General features: G+C 36.7%; 1 pseudogene; it reads left to right on the top strand.

The window, feature by feature from the left end:
- The first annotated feature begins 228 nt into the window (after positions 1-228).
- Positions 229-15,545, top strand: part of LOC114052977 — a 36,176-nt pseudogene continuing 20,859 nt past the window's right edge.

Genomic DNA, 15,545 nt, shown 5'->3' with positions numbered 1-15,545 from the left:
GGGGGTGGAGCTAAGATGGCAGAATAAAGAATGCACTCAACTAAGTTCTTCCAATATTGACCTCCAAACAATTCTAAAATAATAGCACAGATCAAATTTTGGAGGGGCAGAGCCAGCATAAGGTCAGAGTGAGACTTTCTTCCAGCCCAAGACAACATAGGAGGTTGGAAAGAGAGGTATGTAACATGGGGGAGGAGGCTGGCCAACAGGCCACTGGATGAAACGATAATGGTGGGACTAGTTAGTGATGACAGCAGCAGCAGCAGCAGCTTCTGGAGCTCTCACACCAGAGACAGTAAGGAGCCCTGGAAACTGGTAAGAACAAGGTTACAGGGTCCCTGTGCTAGCACTGAACAGATGACCAGATGCTGTTTGGCAACCCCATTGATTATACTTACTACTGGATCATAGTTCAAGGGCAGAAAGGAGCACTTTTGGCAAGAGGAAGAGGATTCCCTAAGGGGTAATACCACTTCTAATCCCAAAGGAGGAGGGGCCCTGCAGAGCAATAATGATTGCAATCCCAAGGTATTTGGGGAGCATCCTAGGTAAGGACCAGAGTGCAGAACAAGAGAACATTGACCACACCTCTCCCAAGATTACACTACCTTGGAAGCACCAAAAATATCCAACCCCCCAGAACTAGTTCTGAAAACAACAATGCAAAAAAGTCAGAAGCTTGGAAGAGTGCACTTTGAGAACAGACTCCAACATTAACATAAAAGTTCCAAATCAAGAAAAAAGCTAGGAAAATGACCAAATAACAACAACAAAAGAACCTTACCATAAATAGCCACTATGGTGGTCAGAAAGATCAAGATACAGACTGAGAAGGAGAAAATTATAAATAAATAAATAAATAAAACAGCTGCAATCAAAGACTCAAAGAAAAATGTGAGATGAGCACAAGCCCAAAAAGAATTTCTGGAGAAGCTATTTTTTTTTTTCAGAATCAAATAAGAGTGACAGAGGAAAAATGAGGTAAAGAAATAAAAATAAAGGAAGAAAATTATAAAGCCAATTAATAGCTTAGTAAAAGAACAAAAAATACTGAAGAAAATATCATATTAAAAATAGAATTGGTCAAATGGAAGGAGGTAAAAAAAAATCACTAATGAAAATAAATCCTCAAAAAGTACAATAGGTGAAATGGAAAAATAAGTACAAATGCTCACTGAAGAAAATAATGTCTTAAAATTAGAATTGGGCAAGTGGAAGATAATGACTCTATAAAAATGAAGAAACAATAAAATAAAATGAACAGAAAGAAAAAATGGGAAAAATTGTGAAATATCTCAAAGGAAGCACAACTGATTTGGAAAATAGGTTAAAGAGAGATAGTTTAAGAATTAATGGATAATTTGAAACCCACAATCAAGAAAAGAGCTTAGGTATTATATTTAAAAAAATATTAAGGAAGACTGCTCATATATCCTAGAATCAAATTCTAAAATAAAAATTGAAACAATGTACCTGAACAAAATCCCAAAATGAAAAGTCTCAAGAATATCATAGCCAAATTCCAGAGTTTCCCATTAAAAGAGAAGATACTTCAAGAAGCCAGAAAAGAAACCATCCAAATACCATTGAGTCACCACCAGGATCACAGAAGATTTACCACATTAAGGGAGCAGAGGTCTTGGAATAGGATATTCCAGAAGACAAAAGAATTGGGATTACAACCAAGAATAACCTTATCAGAACAAACAAACTAAGGTTTATCCTTCAAGGGAAAAAAATGGATATTTAATGAAATAAAAGACTTGCAAACATTCCTGAGAAAAAGACCAAAACCAAAAAGAAAACTTCACTTTCAAATACAAGACTCAAAAGAAACAACAGGAAAGTGAAATCATAAGGACTCAATGAGGTTAAATTGATTACCTTTCTATATGGGAAGATGCATGTATCTTTTATTTCCATTAACGACACTGTTAGAAGTATTCTACGCAGAAATGGGGAGCAGGAGCAAGCCAATTATATTGGGATGATGCAAAAAGAAAAAGGGGATATGTAAGAAAGAGGGATTCCCTGGGAGAAAGGAGGGGAAGAATGGGAAAAATTATTTTACATAAATGAAGCATTCAAGGTAGAGCTTTTATACTGGTGGAGGAAATGGTTGGTGAGGGTGGGCAATGCTTGAAACTCATTCACATTTACATTGGTTAATGAAGGAATATATACATACTCAATTAGTAATGGAAATCTTACCCAGTAGAAAATAGAAGAAGGGCATAAGAGAAAGGGACAAGTGGGAAAGAAAGAGAGGACAAATAACAGAAGATTGTGGTCAGAAGCAAAATAAACATTAGAAGAAGGACAGAGAGAGACAGGGAGACAGGGAGATAGGGACAGACAGAAGAAATTAAGAGGGAAGGAAATGCATAGCTAGTTAATTGTAATATGGGGAAGTTAGGTGGTACAGCAGACAGAGAACTGAGCCGGAAGACAGGAAGACTCATTTTTCTCAGTTCAAATCTATCCACACTTACCTGGGCAAGTCATCTAACCCTGTTTGTCTCAGTTTCTTATATACAAAAGTGAATTGGAGTAGGAAATGGCCAACCTGTCAAGAAAAATCCCACATAGTATCACTAAAAGTCAGACATGACTGAAAAGACTGAACCACCATCATAACTGTGAATATCAATGAGATCAACTCGCCCATAAAACAGAAGCAGATAGTAGAACTGATTAGAAACCAGAGTCCAACAATATGTTGTTTACAAGAGAAACACATAAAACAGAGACACATTCATAGAGTTAAAACAGAGGGCTGGAGCAGAATCCATCATGCTCTAGCTGAAGTAAAAAAGGCAGGGGTAGCAATCTTGATCTCAGACAAAGCAAAAGCCAAGATAGAACTAATTAAAAGGCATAGACAGGGAAATCATATCTTTCTAAAAGACATCATGGACAATGAAGTAATCAAGAATAAACATATGTGTATCAAATGGCATAGCGTCCAAATTCTTAAATGAAAAGCTAAATGAATTTCAGGAGGAAATAAAAGAGTACAATTATAGTAGTGGGGGACCTCAACTTTCCCCTCTCAGACCTAAATAAATTTAACCACAAAGTAAATAAGAAGGATCATAAGGAGATCAATAGAATCTTAGACAAGTAAGATATAACAGACCTTTGAGGGGAAAAAACATGAAAGGGAAAATAAAGGAATATATCTTTTTCTCAACTGTACATGACACCTTCAGAGAGTTGAACATGTCTTAGGTATAAAAACTGGACAACCAAATGTGGAAAAACAGAAATATTAACATACTCCTTCCACACTATAATTCAATTACATTGAATAAAAAAACCACAAAAGTAAAGATTAAAAATTAATTGAAAATTGAAGTAAATGTAATCCTAAAGAATAAGTGGCTCAAAGAACAAATAAAAACAATCAATAATTTCATGAAAGAGAATGACAAAAATGAGACAACATTCCAACATTTGTGGGATGCAGCCAAAGTAGTGGGGGACAAATATGTATCTCTAAATGCTTATATCAGAAAGAATAGATCTATGAATTGGGAATGCAACTGAAACAAAGAAGAAAAACTTAAAATCCCCAATTTAACACCAAAATGGAAATCCTGAAAATCAAAGAAGATATTAATAAAATGGAAAGTTAAAAAATTAATAAAAAACCTGGAAGCTGTTTTTAATGAAAAAAAAAAAACAAAATAGATATATAATTGGTTAATTTGATTAAAAAAACAAATTAATAATATGAAAAGTGAAAAACGTAGCTATACCACTAATTAAGATGAAAGTAAAGCAATTACTAGCAGTTATTTTGCTCAATTGTATGCCAGCAAAACTGATAATCTAAGCAAAATGGATGAATATTTACAAAAATATAAACTGCCAAGATAGAATAAATAGAATACTTAAATATCCCGGTCTTAAGGGGAAAAAATTGAACAAGCCATCAAATATCTTGCTCAGAAAAAATCCCTAGGACCAGATGGATTCACTAGTGAATGCTATCAAACATTTAAAGAACAATTAATCCCAATATTATATAAACTATTTGAAAATAAAATAAGTAAAGGAGTCCTACCCAATTCTTTTATGACACAAATACAGTATTAATACCTAACCAGGGAGAGCAAAATCAAAGAAAACATATTATATATTAATTTACTTAATGAATACCAATGCAAAAATTTAAATAAATTACTAGAGTCAACCTGAATTCAATAGAAAACAGCCAATATAGCAAAATGGAGGTCTTTAATCAGGACAAGTGAGTTCCAGTTTAGAGTGCCACATAGTAAGTGCTGGAGTACCCAAAATGGGGGACAGGAACAAGGTTTATATAGGGTACTGAGGCAGATGGAGTGACTAGGCTGCAGGTGAGAGGGGTTAGGCAGAGGGAATGTCCAGGTTGCAGGTGGAAGAAGTTAAGCAGAGGGAAAGGGGCTGCACTTCCAAAGGAGTTGGGACATTCTATGGTATCACAAGGTAAGTTATTTTGCATAACTTCTGAAAATCCATAGAGAAAGCTTGACAATTCTGGAGGGGGGAGTTTAGGACATTTATGGAAGAGTCAGAGGCTAGGGGTGATAATGTCTGATCAGCCTCCAGGCAATTCATGAATCTAGGAATGGGGACAAAGTCAGATTCAGTCAACCTTGTTCTACAAGAGCAAGGCAATTATAGCACTATATTGCAAAAATCTCCAACTATTGTAAGGAAGGATTCATAACAGGAATGCTGGGATGGTTCAATATTAGGAAAACTATCAAGATAGCTGATACCATATGACAAAAATAAATATCATATAACTATATCAATAACAGCATAAAAAGGCTTTGACAATATACAATTCCAACTCCTTTTTTTTTTCAACCAAAGACAAGGTTTATTAGAACATCTGTCACATTGGGCAAACTCTGAAGGATTCTGAATGTTAGTGAGCTATTGGCTAGATTTTAAGAATCTGAGCAGTGACTATATATTTAAGAATCCAAGCAGTGGCTAGATTCTAAGAATCTGAGCACCTTAATGGAGACAAGATGGACCTTATACCCAGAAAGACTGTGGGAGGGATCTAGGAGTGGCCAAGTAGTTTAAAGTGACTGGAGGAGGGGTTTAAGGAAGATATGAATGGGAGTGGCCAGTAAACTGGGGCAAACAGAACACCTGGGATCTGGACCATGTGGCCAAGGGAGAATGGAGCCTAGCAAGGATTAAGTGTAGGAAATGGCCAGGGGACACAGGGGGGTAAAACAATAGAGAGCTAGACTAGGTTAAGGGTAACAGAATTGGGAGATTGGGTGTAACCACAATGAAAGGCCAGTTGATGGGATTATAGCCTCAGGGGAATGCCAGAGATTTGGCCATGTGGGAAAGTCCAGGGTTTTTCCTTTTAGGGGTCTAGATTCAATCCTCATCATTCCTCCTTCAAACAAATGGGACCCAAATTCTTTTGGGGTAAAGGGTGAAGGTCTTGGCTTCTGAAACTGCTTCCTACTGGCAAGGGACATAGAGCTGTCCCTGCCTAGACAGGGTCCCAAAGAGGTTGACTGGAACCAAGTACAGGCTGAATCCAGGGAATGATGGGGGGGACATTGACTGGTACTCACTGTTTGTTATCAACCATAGGTGAATGGCTTGTAGTCTAGAAGACACAAATCTGACAGAAAAGACTGCAGGGACCAAACATGACAGGATAAAACATCCTTAGCTCTGTTTGGATTCAGATAATTCCATTTTCCTATCATGGAGTATCAAATCCACTTCATAGCCAGACTCAGGAATAGCCAGGTGGGTAACATTCCTTTTCAAAGGAACATAATTAGGGAAACTGAGCCAGGAGGCTCCCATCTTAGACTGAGGCTAAAATTGTCTTCTCAGCTTTGCCCAATGCGGACTTCCCACCAGTATCACATTCTCTCTAAGTAGCTTGTGGCATTTCTCTCAGATGGTGGATTGATTATCTATGGATTATGATCCATCAGAAAACTCCAAATAAAATCCTAGGAGCTTTTACCTCAAACAACAAGTTTCATTAATCACAGGTTAGGAAAAATTTTTTTCCAGGATTTACATCTCAAACTTAAATTTGACCCAGTGTAAAAAGCCAATCATTAGAGATTTCTATGAACTTGCAAATTCTCAGAAAGCCATAAACAACCCAAACAAGCTTTTGGGCTAGTTTACACATTAAAACAATAACCAACAATAGCCAAATTATTTTAGCAGTTCTCAAATTATGAAAAGTCGCTTGACGTAACTGATACAAAAAGCTCACCAATTTGAAACTTGAAACAAACCCATTACCAATTTGGTGATTTCAGCTTTGTTAAATGCATTTCCAAATAACTTTACACAGAGAATCAACATCTCATCATTAACAGTTAAAACTACAACTTTAAAAGAACATGCTTACCCAAGTTCAGAGACTAGCTTCTTTACCTTGAGCAAGATGTACTGAACCTGGGTGATGCTTCCAGGCAAATGTTGCCCTAGGGCCCAAGGCCATTGCCAGGGGGCCCATACTGTAGCTCCTGCCCCTCCCCCCTCCTTCCTTTCCAGATGGGGGAAGGTGAAATCAAAGGTGAGGGGTAAAGTGTGAAACTCTCCTGTGAGAGGGGATAACAGATAACCCTCTTGACTCAAGGGAAGGGAGTGGGAGAAAGGAGTGACCAGGGTTGTAAGAAGAAGTTTCAAAACTCCTTGATCAATCACAAAACCTCTAGAATCTGCCAAGATATTTTTAGCTGTTCTAACTTTTCCCTGTAACCTCCATGAAGGATGATTCAGGGGTGCAGAGGGACAAGAGTAAGTAAGCCTCAGGGAATCAAAAAGCAACTGCAGTTTCCCCCAATTCCTTAGCGCTGAAAGAATTAACAGAATTGGACATATGCTTCCAGATAGGGCATCTGTCCTTGTCCTCTATGCTGCAGAAGGTATACCCAGGTCCATAGCCTTGAACCGACACAATGGACTGAGAGCCTGAGAGCATCAGGCCGAGTGTGAGACAACCTCGTATGTCTGCCCAAAAAGCACCTCCAAGCCTTGGTGCTTGGAGAGGAACCCCAGCTGCAGAGCAAGAAAAGGGAGGGGAGGCTTACACACCTTCCAGTCTTGTCTGGAGAAGAACTTGGTGTTAGGCAGTTTCCCTGTACAGGCCACCAAAATATTGCTGTTTAGGGGTGTTGGGACCCCAAAATCACAACATGTGGATCCTGCCAGAAAGAATTTGAATCAAGCCTTCTTTCAGTCAAAGACAAGGTTTATTAGAACATCCATTATATTGGGCAGACTCTTAAGGAGTCTAAATGTTAGTGAGCTATTTGCTAGATTTTAAGAATCTGAGCAGTGGCTAGATTCTAAGAATCTGAGCCCCAACTCCTTTTAAAAACAATGGAAAGCAAATAGTTTTAAAATGATAATTATAATCTATCTAAAATCAAAAGCAAACATTATTTGTAAGGGGGATGAACTTCAAGCCTTTGTAATAATATTAGGAATGAAGCAAGGATTTCCATTATCACCCTTATTATTTGATATTGTACTAGAAATGCTAAGTATAGCAATAAGACAAGAAAAAGGAATTGAAGGAATAGAATTTGGTAATGAGGAAACAAAACTATCAGTCCTTGTAGATGATATGATGGTATACTTAGAGAACACCAGAGAATCAATTAAATAACTAATTAAAACAATTAACAATTTCAGCAATGTTACTGGATATAAAAAATACCCACATAAATCATCAGTGTTTCTATTACCAACAAATAACCTGGAAAAGATAGAAGGAGAAATTCCATTTAAAATAATTGCAGACAATATAAAATACTTAGGAGTCTACCTGCCAAGACAAATCCAGGGATTACAGAAACACAAACACAAGACACTTTTCATATAAGATACATTAATTTCTCATGGGTAGGCTGAGTCAATATAATAAAAATAACAATTCTACTTAAGTTAATTTACTTTTTCAGTGTTGTATCAATTGACCTGCCAAAGAATTATATTCTAGCACTAGAAAAAATAGAAACAAAATTCATCTGAAAGATCAAAAAGTCAAAAATATCACAAGGATCAATGAAAAAGTGTTAAAGAATGTTGTGCAGCCATTCCAGATTTCTAACTATATTACAAAGTTGTAATCATCAAAACAATATGGTACTGGTTAAAAAAGAGAATAGTAGATCAGTAGAATAGATTATTTACACAATATGCAGTAGTAAATGATCATGGTAATCTAGTGTTTGATAAACCCAAAGATCCAAGTGTTAATGATAAAACCCCAACATTTGATAAAAAATGCTGGGAAAACTAGAACCTAGTTTGGCAGAAACTAGGCATAAACCAACATCTCATGCCATAAAGCAAGACAAGGTCAAAATGGACAAATGATTTAGAAATAAAAGTTTATATCATAAGTAAATTAGAGGAGCTTAAAAAAACATGTACCTGTCAGATCTATGGATAAGAGAAGATCTTAAGACCAAACAAAGCATAGAGAGGACTATGGGAGGTGAAATAGAGCATCATGATTACATGAAATTAAAACATTTTTTCACAAACAAAACTAATGCAGTCAAAATTAAAAGAAAACAGGAAATTGGAAAAATGTTAACATAAGTTTCTCTGATAAATGCTTCATTTCTCAAATATATGAGGAACTGAAGAAAATTTATAAAATTAAGAACCATCCCCCAGTTGATAAATGGTCAAAGGATATGAACAGGCAGTTTTTAGAAGAATAAGTTAAATCTATTAATAATCACATGAAAAATTATCTAAATTACTAAGAATTAGACAAATTAAAATTAAAACAACTTTGAGATACCTCTTCTCACCTGTTAGATTGGCTAACATGACAGAAAAGGAAAATGAGAAATGCTGTAGGGGACATGTGATATTTGGGACAGTCATACTCTATTAGTGGAGTTGTAAACTAGTCCAACCATTCTGGACAACAATTTGGAAGTATGTTCAAAGGGCTATAAAACTGTGCATACCCTTTAATAAAGCAATGCCATTACTGTCTCTGTATTCCAAAGAGATCAAAGAAAAGGTGGGGGGAAAAAACATTTTGTATTGGCAAAGAATTTAAAATTAAAGGGATACACATCAATTGGGGAATGACTGATCAAGTTGTGGCATATGATTATGATGGAATACTAGTGTGCTATAAAAAATGACTTGCAGTAAGGGAGGGCTGTGCAAAGTCATAAGCCTCACTTTCTCCTCCAGAGCCAGATATTCATCAGGACAACTGGGGGAAATGTCATCATCTCCCTGATGCCATGGCCCTCTTTGAGAACAAGGACAAAAACAACCTGTGAGTAGTCTGAACTGCCTGAATGGGGACCCAGCTGGCCAGTTCCAGTTCTGTAACTCAGCTCCTCCTCTCCTCTCCTTCGTTCTCTCTCCTTTCCTCTCCTGTTTCCTGAGGGTGTTCTGTCCAAAGGAAGGTAAATTTTGATGACTGAAAGCTATCTACTTAACTTGAGGTTTATTGGCTAGATTTCCCTTTCAAAGACCAAGCCTTAAACCCAATTCACTCTGAAGCTCATAAATTGGACAACAATAGGTCCCTGTCCAAGCACCACTTAATGGTTATTTTTCAGGTCCTCCTGATTCAGAGTGAATGGAAATAGTAACTGTTTCTCTTTTGGCCAGCAACCTTGAGGGTCTTCCCCTCACAGCTTTATTCATTTATTTGTTTATTCATTTATTTATTTATTTATTTGTTTATTTATTTATTTATTTATTTATTTATTTATTTATTTATTTATTCATTCATTCATTCATTTATATTTTTTGTTTGTTTGTTTATTATTATTCTTGCAGAGGCCATCCCTTGACTCACTTCTTAAAGAGGCCTATTCACTGAATACCTCACTCGAAGTGAGAACCTGAAAAGACCTTAGCTTAAAAGGGGCAGGGTCTCCCATTGAATCCTGAACTATCTCCAATCATTCTGATGAATATCTTCCCACCAGCCCCAGAAGGCTCTGGAGGAGAAAGTGAGTCTGGTGACCTTGCATAGCCCTCCCTCACTCAAAACAAAGTCAATTGCAAGTCATGTCATCATGTCCCTGATGTCATGGTCCTCTTGGAGAAAAAAGGACAAAAACAACAATGAAAAATGATGAGCAGGATGGTTTCAAAAAATCTGAGGAGACTTATATGAATTGATGGAAAGTGGAGTGAGCAGAACCAGGAAGACATTTTACACAGTGATAGCAATATTGTAGGATGATCAACTGTGAATAACTCAGCTGCTCTGATCAAGACAATGGCTCAAGTCAATTCCAAAGGAACCATGATAAACTATGCTATCCACCACCAGAGTGAGAACTGATGAACTCTGAATCCAGATTCAAGCAGATGTTTTTACTTTTTTAAAATTGTTTTATTTTGTTTATTTTTTTTTCTTTTGAAAGATGGTTAATATGGAAATAAGTTTTACATGACCACACATGTGTAAGAGACATCAAATGGCTTGACTTGTCAAAGATGGGGAAGGGGCAGGAGAGTGAGAGAAATTGTAACTCAAAAATTAAAAAAAATATATATTTTTACATGCAATTGGGAAATATTTAATGAAATAAAATATTTTAAAAAAAAGACAATAGTGATTAGTTCCATCAGTAAAAGAGAAAGTAATTACAAACCATTTTAAAACTAAATTGAGCAGTTGTTTGGTTTTTTTCCTTTATTAGATGCAGCTATTTTCTTCTATGTTGCACAAAAAAAAAGTCTTTCCTGACACTCTTCCTGAAATGACCTAAGATACTCCAACTCTCTCTTTATCTGTTTTTCTATCAATCTATCATTTGCCTTTCATCTATCCCTCTTTCTGTCTGTCTGTCCATCTGTTTGTCAGTCTAGCTGTCTTCTATCTGTATCCATCAACAGAGAGACAGAAATGGAGATAGTTACCATGGACACTGCAAAGAATGAATTGGGCCCAGAATGTAATAGAAGGTGGATGGACTGCATTACCTTGTAAAACTACACAATGCTTTTAATGATACCATATACTAATAGTCTTACAGTAATACATGGTTGCAAATCATGGAACACCTCAGTAAGGAAAATCTTGCTAACGGTTAGAGAAATACTAATTGAAAATGCACTCCTGACATAACTTTCTGGGAGCCAAGATGGCAGAGTAAGCAGTAAATTGCTCTGACCCTGCCATATTCACCTCCAAAACAACCATAAAATAGCTCCCAAACACAAATCCTGGAACAGCAGGACTGACAAAAAGAAGGGATGAAACAATCTTTGAGCCCAAAAATCTTAGAATATCAGCAAGAAAGGTCTGTCTCATTCAGGTAAAAGGGCAGAGCAGTCCAGGACAGAAGGTGTCCCAGCAAGCCAGCATCAAGCACCACCTTAGCAAACCATCAGGATGTCCGGAGCCCTAGTATGGTAAAGCAGGAAAACATCAACACCAGGACTCTTCATGTGCCTCAGCATAGCCAGGAGAATGGGCAGGCTTCAGTTCTAAGAACCACCACATGCTTCAACATAGCCCCAGGCAAATAGGTTACCTCAAAGAAGCCAGACTACCACATACTTTAGGATAGCCCTGGGCAAATAGGTAGACATCAACCGTTCAGGTGCCTAAGCAAACTTGGGTACCTGCCATTTACTTCAGCATAGCTCCAGTCAAACAGGTAGCTGCCAGTAGCCAAACCACCTTGTTCTCCAGTGTAGCCCTAGGGAAATGCAGAATCAAACCATTCAGCTCACACTAAAACTAGGACCCTAGTTCAACACCAAGTAAGCTGCCAGACCCCTTTAGCCTCCAGCAATGCCAACTACCCCCCACATCACCCCCTCTACACAGCACCAGATACAAGCATCCCCGCCAAGGCTCAGGGCAACCCCAGTGCAGCACCAAGTAAACAGCCAAGGCCTGAATCCCCTGGCACAAGAAAATTGAGGCAGAACCACTTCCACACAGGGAGCAGAGCTCAAATTTAGAAGAGAGGAAAATGCCCACCCAAAATGATCAAAAACACACAAAAAAAGTATCTGACCATAGAAAATTATTGTGGTGGCAGGGAAGAACAAGGCACAAACTCAGAAGAGGACAATGTCAAAACACTTATAGGCAAAACCCCAAAGAAAAATGGGAAGTGGTCTCAAGTGAAGAGCGAACTCATGGAAAAGCTCACAAAGGAGCTTAAAAGTCATATAAGTGAGGTAGAAGAAAAAGCGGGAAAAGAAATGAGAGTGATACAAAAGAATTATGGGAAATAAAGAGTCAACAGCTTGCTTAAACAGTGGAATTGGCCAAATGAAAAAAGAGATACAAAAATCCACTGAAGAAAACAATCCCTTAAAGAGTACAATTGTCCAAATGGAAAAGGAAATACAAAAGCTAACTGAGGAAAGCAACTCTTTAAAAGTTAGAATTGGGCAAGTGGAAGCTAATGACTCTATAAGACATCAAGAATCAAATTGGAAAGAATGAAAAAAAATACAGAAGAAAATGTAAAATATCTTATTGGAAAAAACAAACAAACAAAAAAAAAAAACAACTGATGTGGAAAACAGATCCAGCAGAGACAATGTCAGAATAATTGGATTACCTGAAAGCCATAATCAAAAGGAATACTTGGACAGAATATGTCAAGAAATTATCAGGGAAAATTGTCCTTATATCCTGGAACCAGAAGGCAAAATAGGCATTGAAAGAATCCACCACTTACCTAGGGAAAGAGATCCCAAAATAAAAACTCCAAGGAACATTATAGCCAAATTACAGAACTATAAAGTCAAGAAAGAGATATTGCAAGTAACCAGAAAGAAAGAGTTCAAATATTGGGGAGCCATGATTAAGGACTGGAGATCACGGAACATGATTTTCCAGAAGGCAAAGGAGCTAGGACTACATTCAAGAATCACCTACCCAGCAAAATTAAGCATAATAATTCAAGGAGAAAACAATGGTCATTCAATGAAATTGAAGGATTTCAAGCTTCATAAGGAGAAGACCAGAACTGAACAACAAAAAAATGATCTCCAATATCAAGGCCCAAGAGAAGTCAAAAAAGGGAAAAAGAAAACATAAAGGATTGAATGGAGTTGAACTGTTTGCATTACATAGGAAGATGATACTTGTAATTCTTAAACATTGTACCACTAATGGTACAGCTAGAAGGAATATACATAGACAGAGGGTACAGTTATGAGGTGAATTGGAAGGAATGACATAAAAATAATCAAGGGATGAGAAAGAGGAGTACACTGGGTGCAGAAGGAAGGGAGAGCTAGAATGGGGTAAATTATTTCACATGAGGAGGCATAAAAGACCTATTAAAGTAGAGGGAAAGATGGGAGGGATGGGCGATGGGCATCACTTAAACCTTACTCTTATCAGTATTGTCTCAAAGAAGAAAAAATATACACAATCAGTTGAATATAGAAATTTATTTTACCTGAGAAGAAGGTAGGAGGGAAGGAGATGAAGAAAAAGTGAGAGAGGGAATTGATAGAAGAGAAGGCAGACTAGGGGAGGTGATAAACAGAGGCAAAACACTGTTGAGGATGGAAAGAGTGAAAGGAGAGAGAGGACATACAGGAGGAAAAATAGGATAGAGGGAAATGCATAGTTCACAATCACAATTGTAAATGTCAATGGGATGAACTCTTCCATAAAATGGAAGTGGATATCAGAGTGGATCAAAAACCAACAATATGCCGTTTACAAGAAATAAACTTGAAGCAGAAAGACAACCACGGAGTAAAGGTAAGGGACTGGAGCAGAATCTATTATACTTTAGCCGAAGGGAAAAACAAAACAAAATAAAACAGGGATAGCAATTCTCATCTCAAACAAAGTAACAGGAAAAATAGACCAAATTAAGAGATAAGGAAGGAAACTATATCTTGTTAAAAGGTACACATTCTTAAAGGAGATGTTAAATGAGTTACAAGTTCATGACAAGTTCATCAAACAAGAGACAGAGAGCATTATGAATGTAAAATAGATAATTTTGATTATATTAAATTAAAAAAAAAACTTTTACACGAACAAAACCAATCCATCCAAGATTCGAAGGAAAGCAGAAAACTGGGAAACAATCTTTGTAGCAAGTATCTCTGATAAATACCTCATTTCTCAAATATATAGAGAATGAGTCAAATTTATGAGAATATAAGCCATTCCTTACTTGATAAATGGTCAGAAGATATGAAGAGGCAGTTTTCAGATGAAGAAATCAAAGATATCTATAGGCTTATGAAGAAGTTCTCTAAATCACTTATGATTAGAGAAATGCAGATTAAAACAACTTTGAAATACCACCTAACATCAATCAGATTGGCTAATATGACAAAAAATGAAAATTATAAATGTTGGAGAGGATATAGGAAAATTGGGACACTAATGCACTGTTAGTAGAGTTGTAAACTGATCCAACTACTCAGGAGATCAATGTGGAACTATCCCAAAGGCAACCAAACTGTGCATACTCCTTGATCCAGCAATACCACTACTAGGCCTGTATTCCAAAGAGATCATTAAAAAGGGAAAAGGATTTACATGTGCAAAAATATTTATAGCTGCTCTTTTCATGGTAGAAAAATACTGGAAATTGAGAGAGTGCCCATCAATTGGTGAATGACTGAACAAGCTGTGGAATGTCAATGTAATGGATTATTATTGTGCTATAAGAAATGATGAACATGCAGATTACAGAGAAAACCTGGAGAGATTTGTTCAAACTAATGCAAAGTTAAAAAAACAGTACCAGGAAAACATTGTACACAGTAACAGCAACATTGTATGGTGATCAACTTTGAATGACTCAGCTCTTCTCAGCAACGCAATGATCCAAGACAAGTACAAAGGACTCACAAAGGAAAATGCTATCCATGTCCAGATAAAGAACTGATGGGCTCAGAATGCAGATTGAAGCATATATTTTTTTCCACTTACTTCATTCTTTCTCATGATTTTATTTCCTTTTGATCTGTTTCTTTTCCCACAACTGAGAAAGATATGGAAAAGATATGGAAATATGTCTTACATGACAACACATGGATAAGCCATATCAACTTGCCTACCATTTTAGGAAAAGGGAGAGGAGAGAAGGAGAGAGAAAAATTTGGAACTCAAAATCTTGTAAAAATGAATGCTAAAACCATCTTGACATGTAATTGGGAGAAAAAAAACAAAATACAATACAAAATTTAAAATGAATGAATGAATGAATGAAAATTAACTCCCTCAGAAGTTGCAAGTTCCCTTATGGAGGTCATAAAGGCAAGGTTTGATGACTACTTGTTGGGCAAGTTAAAGAAGCAATTGTACTGATTGACCCTTGGGGTCCCTTTCAATTTTAATATTGTTTGAATTGTTGACACTGCCTTCCTGTTGAAAGACATTTCTAAACATAATAGAATTACTTCTAAGACCTGAGTTTGCTAGTACAATGATATGCTTCTTAAGTAACATTTTAAGTAACCAAAATTAATTAGAGGAGAAAATGCATTCTTGTTCATCATAGCACAAATTCATATTAAATGTGAAGGAGAAGATTTATGGT

This window comes from Vombatus ursinus, unplaced genomic scaffold (assembly GCF_900497805.2).
Source record: "Vombatus ursinus unplaced genomic scaffold, bare-nosed wombat genome assembly UNPS02014810.1, whole genome shotgun sequence".
Taxonomy (NCBI): domain Eukaryota; kingdom Metazoa; phylum Chordata; class Mammalia; order Diprotodontia; family Vombatidae; genus Vombatus; species Vombatus ursinus.
The sequence above is the reverse complement of the archived record's forward strand: the minus strand, read 5'-3'. Positions and strand labels throughout refer to the sequence as shown.